The following is an 18,575-nucleotide window of genomic DNA, read 5'->3' on the forward strand; positions in this document are numbered from 1 at the left end:
GTTTCTAGATCTTTTCTACTCAATACAAGCCCGTAACTGACTTTCTCCATGTAGATCCTGTAACCACTGATGAAGAAAGAGAAGTTTCCAGCTGTAGAGAGGTGTAGTACATAAATGTTACCACTGTGTCACAGTAGACATTCCTGGAAAAGGCAAACTCGAACCTGGTGAATGTAAAGAAAGCTGTTTAGCAGGTAGGTCATGGCAGTTCTAAGTGACATCATCATTTGGCCCTCCCTGAAAAATATCTTGTACCCTGGAGAGCCCTAGCTTTTGTGATGTCACAAAAAAAATGCATAACATATATTCCCGCAGTACCTCTAGGGATTACTAAATGGCCTCTATTTCAGTGCAAACAGCCATTTGGGAAAGAGAACAAAGACGATGTACATAACAAAATGAGTAGAAGAATGTTGGCCTTCTGTTTCAGTTTAAAAAAATGAAGAAATATGTGGAAATATTTGGGAAATACATGGGAAAGTGCAGTGAGTGCTGAGCAGGGTTTGTGAGGGTTCACTGAACACACAACCTTGATTTGAGCCTTTCACATATGGGATTGAGGAAGTGGTAGCCTTTTAGTAGCATCTGGATTTCCTTGTTTGTTATGGTTCCTGGAAGTCAGAGATTTTATTATCATTAATTTCATTATTACAAAAGCCAGGTGTTAGGACGGGTACAGTTTTTTTTTTGGTTGTTTTTTTTTTTTTTGTTTTTGTTTTTGTTTTTTGTTTTTTTTTCTTTCTGAGAGTGCATGGGTTTTATTTTTTCTCCCAGAAGGAAAACGTCCCAAGGAAAGAGGGAAAGACAAGTATTGTATCCTCAGCTCATAGTAAACTCCTCCATGTTTTTGATTCCTACATCGCAGTTTGTGTCTGACACAGATATCTGGGAGAGAGAAATACTTCTAGTTGAGAGTTCATCATCTCAGTCTTTCCACTAGTGTTATGCTGACTACCATTCCCTGACAGTGTCCCTCTAGATTTATGAATCAATATGTCTGATTACCTTGCAGTTTTATTTACTTTTATTTCTTTCATTTTTTTTTAATTTTAAGCTAATTTTAATACTTTTTGGATATTTCTATATCTATATTTAAATGTTATTTCCATTCCCAGTTTCCTCTCCGTAAGAGACCTAAATGTTTCCTTTCCTTTACACTTAAACCACCCTTACTACCCGTTGAAATTTCCTTGAACTGGGAGTGAAACCTATGGAGAACCAAAGGCCTCTCCTTCCTTTGGTGTCCAACAATGCCATCCTCTGCCACACATGCAGTTGGAGCAATAGGTCTGTCCATGTACAGTCTTTGAATATCTTTATAGTACCAGAAGGTTCTTGTTCATTTGCATTATTCTTCTGATGGGGTTGATAATGTCTTCAGCTCTTGTAATCCTTTCTAAAAATTTAACAACAAGAGGTCCATTACACTTCTCTGGTTTGCCACTAGCATTCACTTCTGCAATTGACATGCTCTAGCTGTGACTCTCTGGGAAGATATATAACCTGTTACTGGCAGCATGCACTTCTTAGCTTTATTAACCTTAATCGTATCTAGTTTTGGTGTCTGATCTATCTATCTATCTATCTATCTATCTATCTATCTATCTCTGTCTCTGTCTCTGTCTCTGTCTCTAGCTCTATCTCTTCTCTATCTCTATATCGATTTATCTATATATATATATATATATATATATATATATATATATATATATATATATATATATATATATATTTGGTGGCTTATACATCTATGAATTTAGTTGAAATTTTAACATGGATTCTGAGGTCCTAGGTCAAGAATGGAGAATCCACAAATGACAATATCAATCCTGGTCTTATGTGCCTATTGAAGTTTAGCTTTTACTGGACCTCAAGCCATTCCTCTCCCTTCCCATCATCCTGTATCTTTAGTATGGCTTGAAGAAAGAATCATGGTAAAACATCCAAAAGCTTGAAGTCTCACCCTTGGAACACAGGAAGGTAGATATTACTGAAATGATATCTAATGGGACTACATAACCGCATTGTATAGTCCATGCTGCCCTTTGATTTACTGATATCAGGTAATTTTTGCATAAAATAAAAATTTGGGAGTTTATCATTTGAAGTAGGTACACAATATTTACACTATTACATTCACTTTTTAGCTTGGCCAGCTTTTTTGCAAAAATCATTGCAAAAAACTAGAATTGCAAAACGGAATTTTTGAGGACACATTCAGGAATATCTATAAAGTCCGCTATCAAGGAATGAACAATTAGAAAATGAAATTCAAAATCCACTCAATTAAATATCTGTAGGGAAACAAAGGCCTTTGGGAAACAGATAGAACTTAGGAAATTGAACTGTTTGTCACAGGAATGGAAATGGGAATAAAATTATAATACAGAAGAATCTCCTACGTCCCATGTTCCTAGATATTTTCTACACATGCCATACCCTTTATAGCTTTCTTCATTCAGAGCATGTAACCACTAATAAAGCAAAGAGAACTCTCTAGCTTTAGAGAGATGTTCTACATAAAGTTTTCCACTGTGTCAAAGGACACACCTGGAACATCACCCTAGAATCTGGTCGATATAAAGAAAGCTCTTTAGGAGGTAGGCCATGCCAGTTCTCAGTGACATGATCATTAGACCATCCCTGAATAATCTCTTGTATACTGGAGAGCCCTAGCTTCTCCTGTGATGTCACTAGTGTTTTCCTGACTGCAACTTCCTCTCAGACATTCATTCAGTACCTCTAGATTTTATTAATAGGCCTTTATTTCAGTGTAAACAGCTATTTGGGAGGGAGAACAAATAGAATGTAGATATCAGAAATGGGGAGAAGGAAGTTGGCCTAGGGTTTTAGTTTAAAAAACGAAAAATATATGGTACATGGAAAAGCACAGTGAGTGCTGTGTAGGGGTTGTGAGGGTTCACTGAACACATAGACTTGATCTGAGCCTTCCACATATGGGATACAGAAGGTGGGACCCTCTCAGTAACATCTGGATTTCCTTGCTTGTTATGGTTCCTGGAAGTCAGAGATTTTTTATCATTAATTTCTTTATTCCAAAAGTCAGGTATTAGGAAGTGTACAGTTGTTTTTCTGATAGCTCATGGCTTTCATTCTTTTTGCCCAGGATAAAAAGGTCCTAAGGAAGGAGGGATGACAAGTATTGTATCCTCAGCTCAATGTAAACTCCGCCTTGATTTGGATTCCTATACTGCACTTTGTTTCTGACACTGATATTTGGGACAGAGATGTGCATCTAGTTAATACATCGTCATCTCAGTCTTTCCACCTGTATTACTCTGATTACCATTCCCTGATACATACCCTATAGATTTCTGCATCAATATGTATGATTCATTGATAGTTTTCTTTTCTTTTACTTCTATCATTTTTTTAGGAATTTTTAATGCTTTTTTAATTGGATACTTCTTTAATTACATTTCAAATGTAATTTCCTTACCCAGTTTCCTGTCCATAAGAGCCCTAACCTGTCCCCTTCCCCTTTTTCTATAACCCATCTTACTGTCTCTTTACATTCCATTGAACTGGGAATCAAACCTAGGGAGGATCAAGGGCCTCTTCTTTCATTGGTGCTCACGAAGGCCATCTTCCGCTTCATATGCAGTTGAAGCCATTGGTCTGTCCATGTGCAGTCTTTGAATATTGATTTAGTACCAGAAAGGTTTCATTCATTGGCATTGTCCTTGTGGGGATTAAAGCCCCATTCAGATCTTGTAATCATTTCCCAACATTTACCACAAGAAGTCCATTTTCATTCAGTTCATGGGTTTGTCACTATCATTTACCTCTGTATTTCACATATTCTAGCTGTGTCTCTCAGGAAATGTCTATATCCGGTTCCTGGCAGAATGCACTTCTTAGCTTCATCAATTTTATATCATTTTGGTGGCAGATGTATATATATACTTTTTGTGGCTCCTACAGCCAGGTGGTTAGTTGGAATGTTAACATAGAATCTGCCCAACTAGGTCAAGAATGTAGAATTCAGAAATGACAATGTCAAATAGACTCCCTCCTGTATTATGAACATATTGAATTTGAGGTTTGACTGATAACCATGCCGTTTTTCTCCCTGCCTATCCTCCGGTATCTAAGGTTTCTACTTAAGAAAGAATAATGATGAAACATCCAAAACCCTTAAGTCTGGCCATAGGGACACAGGAAGATAGGTAGTGCAGAATTGATATCAAATGGGACTATAGAACCGAATTCTGTACCCCATCTTGCCCTTTGCTTTGCTGATGCCTTGTAATTATTACATAAAAGAAGCATTTAGGAGTTTAATATTAGAAGTGAGTACACAGTATTCATACCGTTATGCTCACTCTAAAGATGGGCACACTTTGTTGTCAAAATCATTGCAGAAAATGGAATTGGAAAACAGAATTTTTGAGTACACCTTCAGGAATAATTATGAATTCCCCTGTCAAGGAATGTACAATAAGAAAGTGAAATACAATATTCATTTAATTAAAGGTCTGCACGGAAAATACTGGCCTTTGTGATACATAGATAACGAAGAAAATTGAACTCTATGTCTCAGGAATGAACCTGGGAATAAAAATATTATCTAGAATTATCTCCTACACTACATGTTCCTAAATCTTCTACCCATGGCAAGCCCATGACATACTTTCTCCATCTCAAGTAACAGCTAATAAAGCCAAGAGAAGTCTCTACCTTTAGAGAGAGGGATTACATAAAGGTTTCCCCTGTGTCACAGGAGACATATGTGGAATGGGCACCTTTGAATCTGGTCAATGTAAGGAAAGCTTTTTAACAGGTAACATCTCAATGACATAATCATGAAGCCCTCCCTGAAACATCTATTGTAACCTGGAGAGGACTAGCTTCTTCAGTGATGTCACAAGTGTTGTTGTTACTGCAACTCCATCCAGATATCCCTTCAGTACCTCTAGTATTTACTAATTAAACTCTAATTCAGAGTATCCATTGTGGAGTGAGAAGAAAGAGGATGAAGAGACCAGAGATGGGAAGGAGGAAGCTGGTCTTCTGTCTTGGTATAAAAAAAGGAAGAAATACATGGTCCTTGGGAAAGCTCAGTGAGTCCTTGGTAGGAGTTCAGTAGGATCACTGAAGAGATAGACTTGTTCTGAGCCTTCCACATATGGGAATCAAAAGCTGTGAGCCTCTCACAAACATCTGGACTTCGCAGTTCTTATGGCTCCTGGAAGTGAGAGATTTTATATCATTCATTTCTTTATTCCAAAGTTTTTGGAAGGTCACAGATGTTTTCCTGAGAGCTCATTGCATTTATTCTTTTTGTCAATTATAAAAATGTCCTAAGTAAGAAATGAAAGACAAGTATTGTGTTGTCTGCTCAGAGTAAACTCCTCCATTCTTTGGATACCAATAGTGCAGTTTCACTCTTACACTAATTTCCTGGAGAGAGAAGTGCTTCTAGTTGAAACATCATCATCTCAGACTTTCCACAATTATTTCCACTGAATAAAACTTTAGATTTCTGAGTCAATTGGTGAGATAAGCTTGCAGTTTTCCTTTATTTCTTTTCTTTCCTATTATTTCTTTCTTTTTTTAAATTTTTTAGCAAAACTCTCAAAACTCATCCTTGGTGATGATGTACATTAGACCCATCAGATGAAATGAATTGAAAAACTCTCTAGGGAATGAGAGTGGTAAGGAAATCACATTGATGTATCATAAATGCAGTGCTAAGAGCAATATTCAGACTAGTCTGTGGAGATGCTGCCTTCATCAGAGACCACAGACCTTTAGTGGAGAATGATTCAGAATTAAACTGGGAAGGGAAAATGATGGTTGATATTGTTCTAGTAGATCTCACAACATTAAATAAGTGTTTCTTCCAGATCACTGAATGATTACTGTAAAGCAAATCCCGGAATGAACTTATGAGACCCACCATCAGACTGTGAAATAATTTGTGAAAGAAGAAATCTGTGTCTCTCCAGGGACAAACTGTTGCTTTCAAACCAACAGTAAAGTGTCCATTCTATGAATGATACATAGATATATACATATTATAGCAGGATGGATACAGAGTTTCTTCAGGTCCATGAATGAAGTATTCAGCAATTGTCCTGGCTCAGCAATAAAGGTAATTTTTGCCAACTCTTGAGAACTGAGCTCCTTCACTAGGAGCCCCATGATTGAAGGAAAGAACAAACCTGAGACAACTTGTTTCAGATTTTTATGTAGTTCAGGTTTCCTGGTCTTGGTCCTCAGAAGGAAGGACATCTTGCTTTCCAATTCTTGTTTATCCTATAATCCTTCTCTCTGCTGCACTCATGCAAATAAATTACTGTGCATTTCTTTAATAGGATACAATGCTCTTTTAATTCGGTTGACAAGAACTATAGAATATAAGTAGGACTGTATCAAAGCAGCGTATGAATATCAGACTAAGGGTATGTGGCCATTGGAAATTTGTAACTGAGCTGAAACTCTTGCTAGACTCAAACTGCAGTAAAAGGTCTTCTCTAGATACCTGGTGTAGTAGTTCGTGTTCCCTAAGAGATAGTAAAGGATGAATCTCTCTGTACAGAGCTATCGAACTAGTCACAATTATCACACACTATGGACCACATACTTTAACACTGGCTGACTATTTTTAAAGTCCTAGAATCCATTATTTTATTAGTTCAAAAGGCTAGATGTCACATCTGGTCATTTGTATATGGATACATCTTCAGTATGCAGGTTCTAATGTCTGTGAGTGTTTGGTAGCATTGTTAGTGCAAAAATGAAAAAGTAAATGCTTCTTTCTTCCATGTTTTCTATAGGGATTCAACTAGAATGCATGGTTTAGAATACATTGGGTTTGCCACTCTCAAACAGACCAGTATCTTCAACTGAACATTCTATTCTGGGAAGCTGCACCCTGTCAGCATGGCTCACGTGTATGTGAACTGCAAGATCTAGTCTAAGAAAGCGGTCCTGTTCATCGATCCCACCTGCCCCTATGAAAGAAATACCCAAGACTTCCTCAATCAACTCCTTTGCAAACATGGTCTTCTGGGATTTGAAGACATTACATCTACTAACAACACCAATGCGATTCAAAATTACTTTCAACAGCTGCCTGGAGTGAGATTTGTTCCTTGGGTCTTTATATGTAGAGAAAGACTGCATAGGCAGACACAGTGATCTAATCTACCTGCAACAGAATTAAGAGATGATGATGTGGCTGAAGCAGATTGGAGCTCTGCAGTTATAAAAGGGATGTCAGTAAAAGCCCATGCTGACAGCAGACATTCAGACATCCTGAAACCATGCTGAGAGTTGATGTTTGTCACAGATGATTTCAGTATTTTCTTATGATTGGGATTTTCAACAAATTGGCTTTTATTCTATTCCTCAGTGCAAAAAATCTGTTGCTGTTGGCCTCAAACCATGGGTTAGGGAAACTTAAGAGACAACAGTGGTTTCATTATCCAGTCTTCATGTGCTGACATGTCTCTACCTCTAAGTCCATGTTTCACAATCCAGTGGATTTAAATCTCCAGGGAATCAGTTACTGTTTTTCTACCATGCTGGTCTGCTGAAGTCATTTTACAGAAGTCTACTTCCTAGTAATTATTAAAGTATTGAATATTGTGAAGTTGTTTATGATTTACACACAGGCCTTTCATGATCCAATCATGTACCATCCCACTTCTGCATTTGCAGCTCTCAGCCAGTGTTCTCAACCTATCCATCCAACGACCCACAGAAGTCCACAGTTGCATGAGGATGCTGTTTGAAAAACAGATGAATAGCTTTAGCATAGTTGCTCTTCACTGTAGCCATATTAACACATACCGCAGAGCACTGATTCATTCAGCTCTGTTTGTAGTATTTAATTGCCCATAAAGCCCCAAACAGTTGTGAGTTGATTTTGTCAGAGTACCAGCAAAGTCAAATATGAAATGCAAAATTTCAGAATTCTCCTTCCAAGGCTGTTTGTGAAAGAAGTTGTTTGCAAAACACTGTACTAATAAATTTATTCCATTCTCACTTTGATATTTTGATTTGATATCTTGAAGTGCCATTTAATTATCATTGAAGTGCAGGTTCCGTCTATTGTCTCCTGAGAAGGATTCATTCCTCAAAAGGTAGTATCTGCAGATGCCTGAAAAAATAAATATAAAGACGAGATATTGATGAAGTTCTAGGTTAAAGAAGCAACATCCCACCCCAAAGATCCATATAAGAAATACATTTTACATTGACCTTATATTATGCAGAAATTATTCACATATTCCCTCTATCTATGGGGTTTAATTAATCTCAGATGAATAGTTGACAACCAAGAGTAGCCTTTAGTATCATTTTACCCTCTTCACTAATAATTTTGAGCAAATGGAACACTAAAAGATCACAAAGAAGAAATGGTTATATCAAAAGATACATGTGAGTCAGCTTTAACTCTCATGGTCAAGGTGACTTTGGACACGGTCGTTATGGTCATGGATTGCTCTCATAAGACTCTGCAGAAATTGTTCCTACTGCCTCACTTTAAGCTCAAGGAAGTCCAAGCTCCCAGAGCTGATCAGGTTCCCTTATAATGCACTTGAAAGCCACATACGCTTAAGAACATTTGATGTGCTTTAGCTCTATTTTCAGGATTTTTAAGCCTCTACCAAATAGCAAACTGTCCTTTTTACTCCCTTCTCAACACCTCTAAATCTGCCCTATCTCAATTGCTCAGTTGTCATTAGTCATAGCTCAGCACCCCAAATATGAGCTTATCTTACTGTGTTTCTAACATCCTGCCTGCTACACCAATGGCCACTCCATACTAGATCTCACATGACTGGTAGCTCTTACTCCACCCTTAAATCCTTTCTCCACCCTTGTGTCTACTAGCCTGTTTGCAGGAATACTAGATATCCTCACAACTGGTTGGCCAAGAGCATCTTTATTGAACTATAGAGAATCAATTTGGGAACAGGACCTTCAGTGTTTGCAGGAAGATTCCCGATCTAAGAATCAAAACGTGACCAAACAAGACTCAATCCATGTCTCTGGTTTTGTGTGGGAGATAGAGGAGTTAGAATTTCAGAGTTGAAATTCAAATAATTGTAATATACATGTAGTATTAATTATGCCAGGATAAAAGGATCCAAAAAGTGGAAATGGGCAATATGAAAGGCAAGAGAAAAATCCCTAGTACAGCAAACAATGTGGACCTGTTAGAGAGACTGGGCTCTTTCCAGCCATCTGAATTTGTACTTGAAATTCTTCTGACCACTTCTTGATCTCTGCATGTAGAAAAGAACAAAAAGAAAAAGAAAACATAATAAAACAAAAAAAAATCACCAAAATGAAACTAAAAGCAAAAGCAAAAGCGAATCAACCCCAATCCTAAAAGAAGAGGACCAAGTGAAGATTGCTTGAGGTCCTCATTTTTAACTACAACTACAAGCGACCAATAGCTTTCAATTCAAAATTTTTTTCATTATTTTATTTGAAACTTCTCTGTGGGTCAAAGAAACAAGGTTTATAAGCTGCAAAAACAGGAAACAGAAACAAACCATACTATAGAGCTCACCACTGGTATTACTATGGTGACTGTGGGCAATGCGGAGAATACTGCTGTTTGACAATGGGTCTTTTGGTTTTATATATGCTGGCAATATCTATGATTCTGAAATGAATTAGAGTCATCACCGAATCATGACTAAATCAACTGTTCCTTTTCTTTGGATAACAAGATATGGCAAACTGTTGACTGACTATCATTTGTATTTTGGACCTAGCCTCTGTGGTAAAGCTAAGGTTTTTGATGGAAAATCCTCCACCAAAACACTGTTTTGTCAATGGTGCTGCCAGCCAAAAACCATTTCCTGAGGCTAATCTGCAATCTCCAGAAGAGGAGATTTTATTTCTAATAATAATCTTCTACCAGAGAAGCTTTCTTCAAATCCCAGACATACAAGAGAGAAAAATTTAAAGCAGGTCCACTACAAGCAGCAAGAAGACAAGAATATACACTGGTTTCACAACTATGTATTACAGTATTTGGAATTTTAGCTAGAGGAATATGACAACCGAAGATGATCCAGGGAATACAAATGAAAAATTAAGAAATCAAAATGTTCTCATTTGCAGATGTCATGACACCATTTTAAAAACTCTAAAAATGTATCAGTCTCTTAAGACTGAAAAAATACGGTCATAAAATCAGAATATCATACGAACACACAAAATTCCTTAGCCTTCCTTTATTAATTAATCAAAAATTGACATATTATACTATCTACTTATTCTTAAAACTATAAAAGTTTGATTTATTCAAGTCTTTAAGGTCCTTCAGAACATCAGCTGGAATGTTCTTATATGTTTTCTGGATGGATCATTGTTACTTCGTATGTCTTCTCATAGTATGCTTTATATCTATGCGAATTCAGGGTATTTTGTTATATATTTTAAGAGTGTTTCAAGTGGAATACTTCCCTTGTTTCTCTCCCATGGTTTGAAATTGGAAAACAAAAACGATAACGTGTTTTGAGTTTTCACTTTGAATTGTGAATATATTTTCAGCTTTAAGAAACTTAAACTTTTAAATAACAATTGTCTCTATTCAGGATCACGTCTAGCTAATTCATAGTGGTCTTTGCATTTTTAATATTTTCATCCACAATATTTTATTTTATATATTCAGATTATTGTGAGGGGAATTTGACCCATATTTCCTCAAAGTATGGTTTGGATTGGCATAAAGGAAGGCTAAGGAATTTTGTGTGTTCGTATGATATTCTGCTTTTATGACCGTATTTTTCAGTCTTACGAGACTGATACATTTTTAGAGTTTTTAAAATGGTGTCATGACATCTGCAAACGAGAACATTTTGATTTCTTAATTTTTCATTTGTATTCCCTGGATCTTCTTCGGTTGTCATATTCCTCCAGCTAAAATTCCAAATACTGTAATACATAGTTGTGAAATGAGTGTATATTCTTGTCTTCTTGTTGCTTGTAGTGGACCTGTTTAAATTTTTCTCTCTTGTATGTCTGGGATTTGAAGAAAGCTTATCTGGTAGAAGATTATTTTTAATGTTGACTTGAATCTGTTCACAAGTATTTTATTGAGAATATGTGTGTATAGGTTTAAATTAGTGTGTAAAATACTCCCTCTTCCTCTCTTTGTGTCAGTGGTCCGTACCTCTTTCTCCGTCTCTCATTACCTTCCCTTTTGCCAGATTGTCCCCCTGTCTCACTCTCTCTCCTTATTTTCTCTATCATTGTTAGATAATACCAGATTCAAAATAGAATTTTAATGTATTAAATCCTTTTGTCTACTTTATGAAATAGTCCTAAAAACTTTAAATGCTATTTAAATGTATATTCATTTCTTTTCAACTGAATACATGTGAATCTATGATATTTGAGGTGGAAGAAATTAAATACCTGATTCTATGTAATTATTTAGTATAGAGCTGTTTTAATTATGCAAAGTGAGCTGATTTAATATTGCTATACCCAATACATCTAGTATATACTCTCACTTCCAACCCCGACCAGCAGGAAAGGAGCAACACCACACGTTCTTCTCAAAGCAGTTTATTCAGGAACCCTTTTGTCTGCAAGCAGGAACAATGCCTCCATCCAGCCCCCGAGGCCACTCCCTTATATCCTCCCTCAACCACCTCACCAGTCTGTGTAACCTCTGTTCATAGGTCCACGTCATATAATGTTATGGTGTGCCTGCGCAGTTCTCACAATGGGGCATGGGCTTAATTTCAGGTGCTATTCGTGAGACGTGGCAGCAGTCCCGGAATCCATCTTGGGATTGCCACTACGCCAGCTCCCCACAGTAAATCACGAATGCTTTAAAAAATATTCTAGATTTGGGACTGTAAATCTAAATAATCTGTGTTTTTCCATGTTTCCTATATTCTCTATCATTTTATTAATTCAACCCTTTCATTACCTAACATGGCCAGAGGTTATGACGATCTTCTTAATACTTTCCAAGAGTGACCCCTTCCTTTCATTCATTATATAGTTGTCTACATTTTACTGATTTCAGCCATGATGAGTTGGATATACATGTTATACACCTTCCGCAAGGCCAAAAAGCCATTCTGAAACAAGGTGAAAAGAGACTTTAGGTGTAGAAAATTGTGGGAGGGATCAGACATAAAGCGTGTCTTCTGGATACAAGAAGTATTGCCCTCATGTCACATAGCAGCTGTTGTTTCCTGCACAGCTTCAAACCAGTCACCAGGGAAGAATGCAGGGAAAAGGCCTGAAAACTGCTATACCTATCTGACATATTATGGACAGTTAGTATCTTCAGTTGGAGGATTGAAAATTATTTGTAAGGGTTTATCATAGAGTTATTAAACAGTACTTTAATGTAGAAGATATACACAGGAAGGATTCAAAGAAATAGAGTGATGTGGAAAAAATAAATGGAAAATTATCATCAACATTCATTGGTGGAAATTCTCAAAGAGTAAAATATATAAACTATATTCCTCAGTATAATGTATGTAGAAATTGTTTTATTATATAGGGATATTTCATAAAGCGACCTTATGATTTCAGTTGGTTAAAACAGATCTGCCAATTCTGTGAGTTTAATGAGTGCATTATGTAATTTGATCTTAATGATTTTAAAGTGGCTATTTTCAAAAATAGTAAGCATTATTTCCATGTACATGTTCAAAAACGTGCTTCTATAAATAATATTAGAAAAACTAAAACACTATATATCAAGAAACTAAATTAAATTAGGCTACATATCTAAACAAAATATTCAAAAGTGAAGAAACTCAAGTGACTAAGAATCGAAAGTGAAATATTTATCATACTTATACAATACAGAAATGCAAAACAAAATTATTCTGAGAATTTTTTCCTCCCTTTCAGAAATTTTAGTTTTATAACACATGAGTCAACTTATGTTTGCTGTGTTATGGAGAGAGGGGAACATTACTATTCTCCTGGTTGGAATGCAAACTTCTACAGCACCTTTGGAAATCAGTATGATGTTTCTTCAGGAATCCGGAAATGGATGCGCCTAAAGATATAACTCGAGGAAAATATATCCAAATTTTGATTCATCCTAGTATAGAGACCCTTGAATAATTAGAAATATTCAAGTTGTTCCTTTACAAATGAATGCATAAAGAAAATGTGGTTCTTTTACAGATTGAAAAAGGAAAGCATGTAATTTTCAGGACAATGAATGGATCTTGTGAAAGTCATCATAGATGAGATAATCCAGATCAAAAAAGAAAAATGGGAGACATTTTCACTTTAATCTGAATATTAATTCTCCACACTATTTCGGTTTGATTAGTTTAGTGTAAATTCAAGGGATGCGGTCCAGACTGTCCTCACTTTGGGACGTACAAATGAACTTATGGATTGCAGAGGAACACTGTCAAGAACAGGAATGTCAAACGTGAAGAAAGAGGGAAGAGGATGACAATGGAGGGAATATAGAGATGTACAGTTCAGTTGGGAAACATTTGAGGCATGGAAAGGAATCCCAATGCAACAGAAATAAAAAATATCTTTTTTGTAGTGGTAACTAAAGATTTATAGCTATAAGGACAGGAGATAAAACATTGATTGGGTGTATCTATGTGATTTTCAATAGTAAGAAACTCACGAAAATTATGGATTTCAACTCTCAACAAACCTATAGTACAGAAAATGAAATATATAGTCCTTAAGGAGACAGATGTGAATATCTCTGTTGTAAACATAAATGTGTTATATTATACACATTATATGTATAAAATAATATATTTATTTGTTTACATTTCAAATGTCATTTCCCAAACTGGTTTTTCTTTCTTAAATTCCCTAAGCTATTCCGATCCTCATTTTTCTAATATGGTGCTCCCCACTTCGACTTTTGCCCTCTAACATCCCCCTTCTCTTTGATATGACATCTCCACAGGACCAATTGCTTCCCTTCCCAGATATGGCAGTTGAGGCAGTTGTCTTCCCCATATGCTCTGGTATCTATGTAGCAGAAGTCTTGGACTGGCCGAAGCATATACTAGAAGGTGGAAAATTTCCTGAACCTCTGAAGGGTAAGCTTAATTGATACTGTTGTTCTTCATATTGGGTTCCAAATCCCTCCAGATCCTTAAGTCATTCCCCTATCTCTTCCTTTGTGGCTGTCAGGTGCTGTCAAATGCTTAGGTGTTTCTGCATCTGTCACGGTCAGGTGATGGCAGAGCCCCACGGAGGACAGACGTATTAGGCTCTTATCTGCAAGCACATCTTGACCTCAGGAATAGTCTGAGGATTTGGAGTCTCTGGAGGAAATTGTTATTCTGGTCGGGTGGTCTCTGGATTGCCTTTCCTTCAGTCTCTGCTCCATTTTTGTATTTACATTTTTTAGATTGGAGATTTATAGGTAAAAAAAAATGTGAGCTGTGTGGGCAGCACCACCCCTTCACTGGGGGGCATGTCTAGCTACAGGAGGAAGTCTCTAGTTGTTCTATCTATTTTCCTGCTCGGTATTTAAACTACCACCATCACAGTAAGTTTCTGGGATACACTTGCATCCCTGGCATCTGGGATTTTCCTGGGGATACCCATGTTCACCACCCACCACTGACGCTTATTGTTATTTACTCCACGTTTCCTCTGAATTTCTCTCCTGTCTCTTTTAATTGGTGCAACTCCCACCACTTTATCCATCATTTTCCACATCTAGCTAGATTCTTCCACTCCACTGCATTCCATGATTATTTTGTTCTCCCTTCTAAGTGGGTTCCAAGTATCCGCCATTTGGCCTTCTCACATGTTACCCTTCATGTTATAAAAGATTTATATAGTGGGTATTCTGTTAGCAGGGCTAACATCTACTAGTCACTAAGTCCATCCCATGTTGTGTCCTTTTCGATTTCTGTTACTTCACTATTTTCATGTTCCATCATTTGTCTACAGAGTTCTTGGTGTCCTCATATTTAATACCTAAGTAATGTTCCATTCTTTACATATAGCACACTTTCTGTATTTATTCCTGAGTGGAGATGAGGTATATCATGGTTCTTTCCAGCATTCGACTGTTATAAGTAAGACTGCTGTGAATATCTTCAACCACATGTCCACGTTATGTGTGGATCAAGTTTGAGTATATGTGTTGAAGTGAGTGGTAAAGCTGGGTTTTCAAGTAAAGCTATTTGCAATTTTCTCTGGACCTCCACACTGATGATATCCAAAGTGGCTATCAGCTACTAATCCCGCAAGCAGTGGAGGAGTGTTCCACTTTCTCTACATCCTAGCCCACTCTGCTACTGCATTAGTTTTTTGTCTTAGCCAATCTGATTGTTTTAAGGAAGACTCTTATGTTCATTTTGATTTGCCTTTATGTGAACTAAGGATGTTAAACATTTCTCGATATGTTTTTCACCTATTGAGATACCTCAGTTGAGAATTCTTGGTTAGCTCTCTAATCCAGTTTAAAAGTTGGGTTCTTTGTTGTGTGGGAGTTTACCTTTCTGAGTTCTTATATTTTTAATTTTGCCACTCTCTTAAATGTAGGGTTCGTAAAACTCTTTTCCAAATGTGTAGGTTGTTGTTTTCCTATTGGTAGTGTACTTGGCTTTAAAGAAAGTTTTCAGAATGATGGGATTTTGTAAATTGACTGGTGATCTTAGAGCCTTTGGTGTACTGTTCTGAAAATTTTCTCCTGTGCAAATGTGTTCTAGGCACTTTCTGACACTGCCCCTTCTATTGGCTTCTGCATATGTGATTGTGTGTGGATTTCCTTGATGTGATTTGACTTGAACTTTGAAGAAGGAGATAGAAATGTTCAATTGGCACACAGCTATATACAGAACAACAGTTAGGGTAACATCATATCTTAGAACGATTTGGTTTATGTATAACCTACTTAGTCATAAAGGAAATGCAAATCAAAACAACCCTGTGATTCTATCTCACATCAGTCAGAATGGCTAAGATCAAAGACTCAGGTGACAGCAGATGCTGGAAAGGATATGGAGAAAGAGGAACACTCCTCCATTGTTGTTGGGATTGCAAATTGGTAAAACCTCCCTGAAAATCAGACCTGAGTTTCCTCAAAAATTGGTCATTGCACTTGCTGAAGACCCAACTATACCTCCCCTGGGCATATACCCAAAAGATGCTCCAACATACAACAAAGACAAATGTTAAACTATGTTCATAGCAGCCTTATTCATAATATCCAGAAACTGGAATTAACCCAGATGTGCTACACGAGAAGAATGGATACAGAAAATGGCCTATATTTACACAATGGACTAGTACTCATTTATCAAAAATAATGAGTTCATGAAATTCATAGGCAAATGATGCACCTAGAAAATATCATCCAGAGGGTGGTTACTCAATTACAGAAAAACAAAGTATGCACTCATTTTTAATTGGATATCAGTGCAAATGCTCAAGTTAACTATGATACAAGGCACAGACCACATGAAACTCAAGAAGGAGGACCAAAATGCTGATGATTCACTCCTTCCTTGAAAGAGTAAATAAAATATCCATAAGAGGGGTAGGGAGATATTGTTCTTTGGAGACTGAAGGAATGACCATTCAGAGTCTGCTGGACATGTGACACACACACACACACACACACACACACACACACACATATGCACCAAAACTATTTTGGATAAAATAAGGCTTTCAGAGTTTATCATTTGAAGTAGGTACACAATATTTACACAGGGAACTAGGAGAATTCAGCTGAAGGACTTTTTTGTTTTCTGGCTGTACTGAGAGCTGAAAACCAGTTGGTAAGAGTGCCTACACACTTGAAGGCAGAGATAAGACCATCTTTTCTGCTCCAAGTTACCTGTTGTTTGGACTCAAGGACACAATGAGAAGATCGAGTGTTAGAATAAGAAGTATAAAAGAGAGTGAAGAATCCCAACTTATAGGGCCAGTATATATCTTCAAAAAAATTTGAAGAAATCTTCTCCAACCTAAAGACAGAGATGCCGAAAAACATGCCAGAAGCCAAAAGAGCTCTAAGTAGATCTTACCAGAAAAGAAATTCCTCACATCGCATGATAGTCAAAACACTAAATGCACAAAATAAAGAAAGAAGTTTAAAGGCAATAAGGGAAAAAGGTCAAGTAACATATAAAGTCAGACCTATGAGAATTACACAATGTTTCTCACCAGATACTATGAAAGTCAGAAGATCCTGCAATGATATACTCTAGACCATAAAAGAACACAAAAGCCATTCCAGTCTACTATTGCCAGGAAAATTCTCAATTAACACATATGGAATAACGAAGATATTCCATGACAGAACGAAATTTATACAGTATCTTTCTACAAATCCAGCCCTATGAAAGATAAAAGGTAGAAAACTCTAACACAAGGAGGGAGACTACACACTATAAAAAGCAACAAACTAATCTTGCTATGAAACCAAAAGAAAAGAGACACACAAACATGATTCTACCTCTAACAACAAAAATGACAGAAGCAACAATCACTATTCCTTAATATATTTTAACAACAATGGAGTGAATTCCCCAATAGAAAGACATAGACTAAATGAATGGATACATAAAGAGTACCCAGCATTTTGTTGCATGTAAAAAACACAACTTAGAGACAAAGACAGACACTACCTGAGAGTATTAGGCTAGAAAACAAATTTTGAAGCAAATGGTCTGATAGACGGAAGCTGGATTTGCCATTCTACTATGGAATATAATCGATTATCAACCAAAAGTTTTCCAAACAGGTGAGGAAGGAAATTTCATATTTATCAAAAGATTATCACAGCAATAGGAACTCTCACTCCTAAATATTTTTGCTCCAAATACATGGGCAACTGCATTCCTAAAGGATACCTTACTAAAGCTCAAAGCACCCAATGTTCCTCACATAATAAGAGTGGGAGATTTCAACACCACGTTCTCTTCAATGGACAGATCATGGAAATAGAAATTAATAAAGATCTAGACAAACTAACAGAAGTTGTGAACAAAATGGACATTACATATATTTATAGAATATTTCATCCTAAAATAAAATACTATGCCTTCTTCCCAGCATCTCATAGTATTTTTTCCAAAACTAATCATATAACAAGTCACAAAACAGGCCTCAACAGATCTAAGAAAACTGAAATATGTCCATTTATCCAATCAAACCGTGACAAACAAAGGCTGATCTTCAATATCCACAAAACATCAGCGAGCCCACACATACCTGTAAGTTGAACAGTGCTCCACTCAAAGATAACTTGTCAAGCAAGAAATAAAGAAAGATTAAAGACTTTTTAGAATTTAATAAAAGTGATGGCACAACATACATATGTTGTACTCAACAATAAAAGAACCTCTGGGAGAATCACCATTCCTTACCTCAAGCAGTATTACAGGGCAATAGTGATTAAAAAAAAATCAATGACAAAAAAAAGTTGTATTTGTACAGATCTAGGAATGTTGATAAGTGGAATAGAATTGAAGACCCCAAGACAAACACACACATCAATGGTCACTTGATATTTGACAAAGAGGCCAAAACCATCCAATGAAAAAAAATTAGGATTTTCAACAAGTGGAGGGCAGCATGTAGAAGTATGC

At 36.6% G+C, this 18,575-nt stretch overlaps 1 long non-coding RNA gene across 6 annotated transcripts in view; it reads right to left on the minus strand.

Moving 5' to 3' along the window:
• Positions 1–545: 545 nt before the first annotated feature.
• Positions 546–18,575, minus strand: part of LOC134484668 (uncharacterized) — a 45,040-nt gene continuing 27,010 nt past the window's right edge. For 4 of the 6 annotated variants that reach the window (XR_010062276.1, XR_010062274.1, XR_010062280.1 and 1 more), the window contains exon 4: positions 7,987–8,131. This is a non-coding gene — a long non-coding RNA (uncharacterized LOC134484668). Of the gene's footprint in view, positions 1,397–7,986; positions 8,132–9,191; positions 9,264–18,575 lie in introns of those variants that run through there. The other 2 variants (XR_010062275.1, XR_010062282.1) reach the window with 2 other exon arrangements.

Source organism: Rattus norvegicus, assembly GCF_036323735.1.
Source record: "Rattus norvegicus strain BN/NHsdMcwi chromosome Y unlocalized genomic scaffold, GRCr8 chrY_unlocalized_27, whole genome shotgun sequence".
NCBI lineage: Eukaryota > Metazoa > Chordata > Mammalia > Rodentia > Muridae > Rattus > Rattus norvegicus.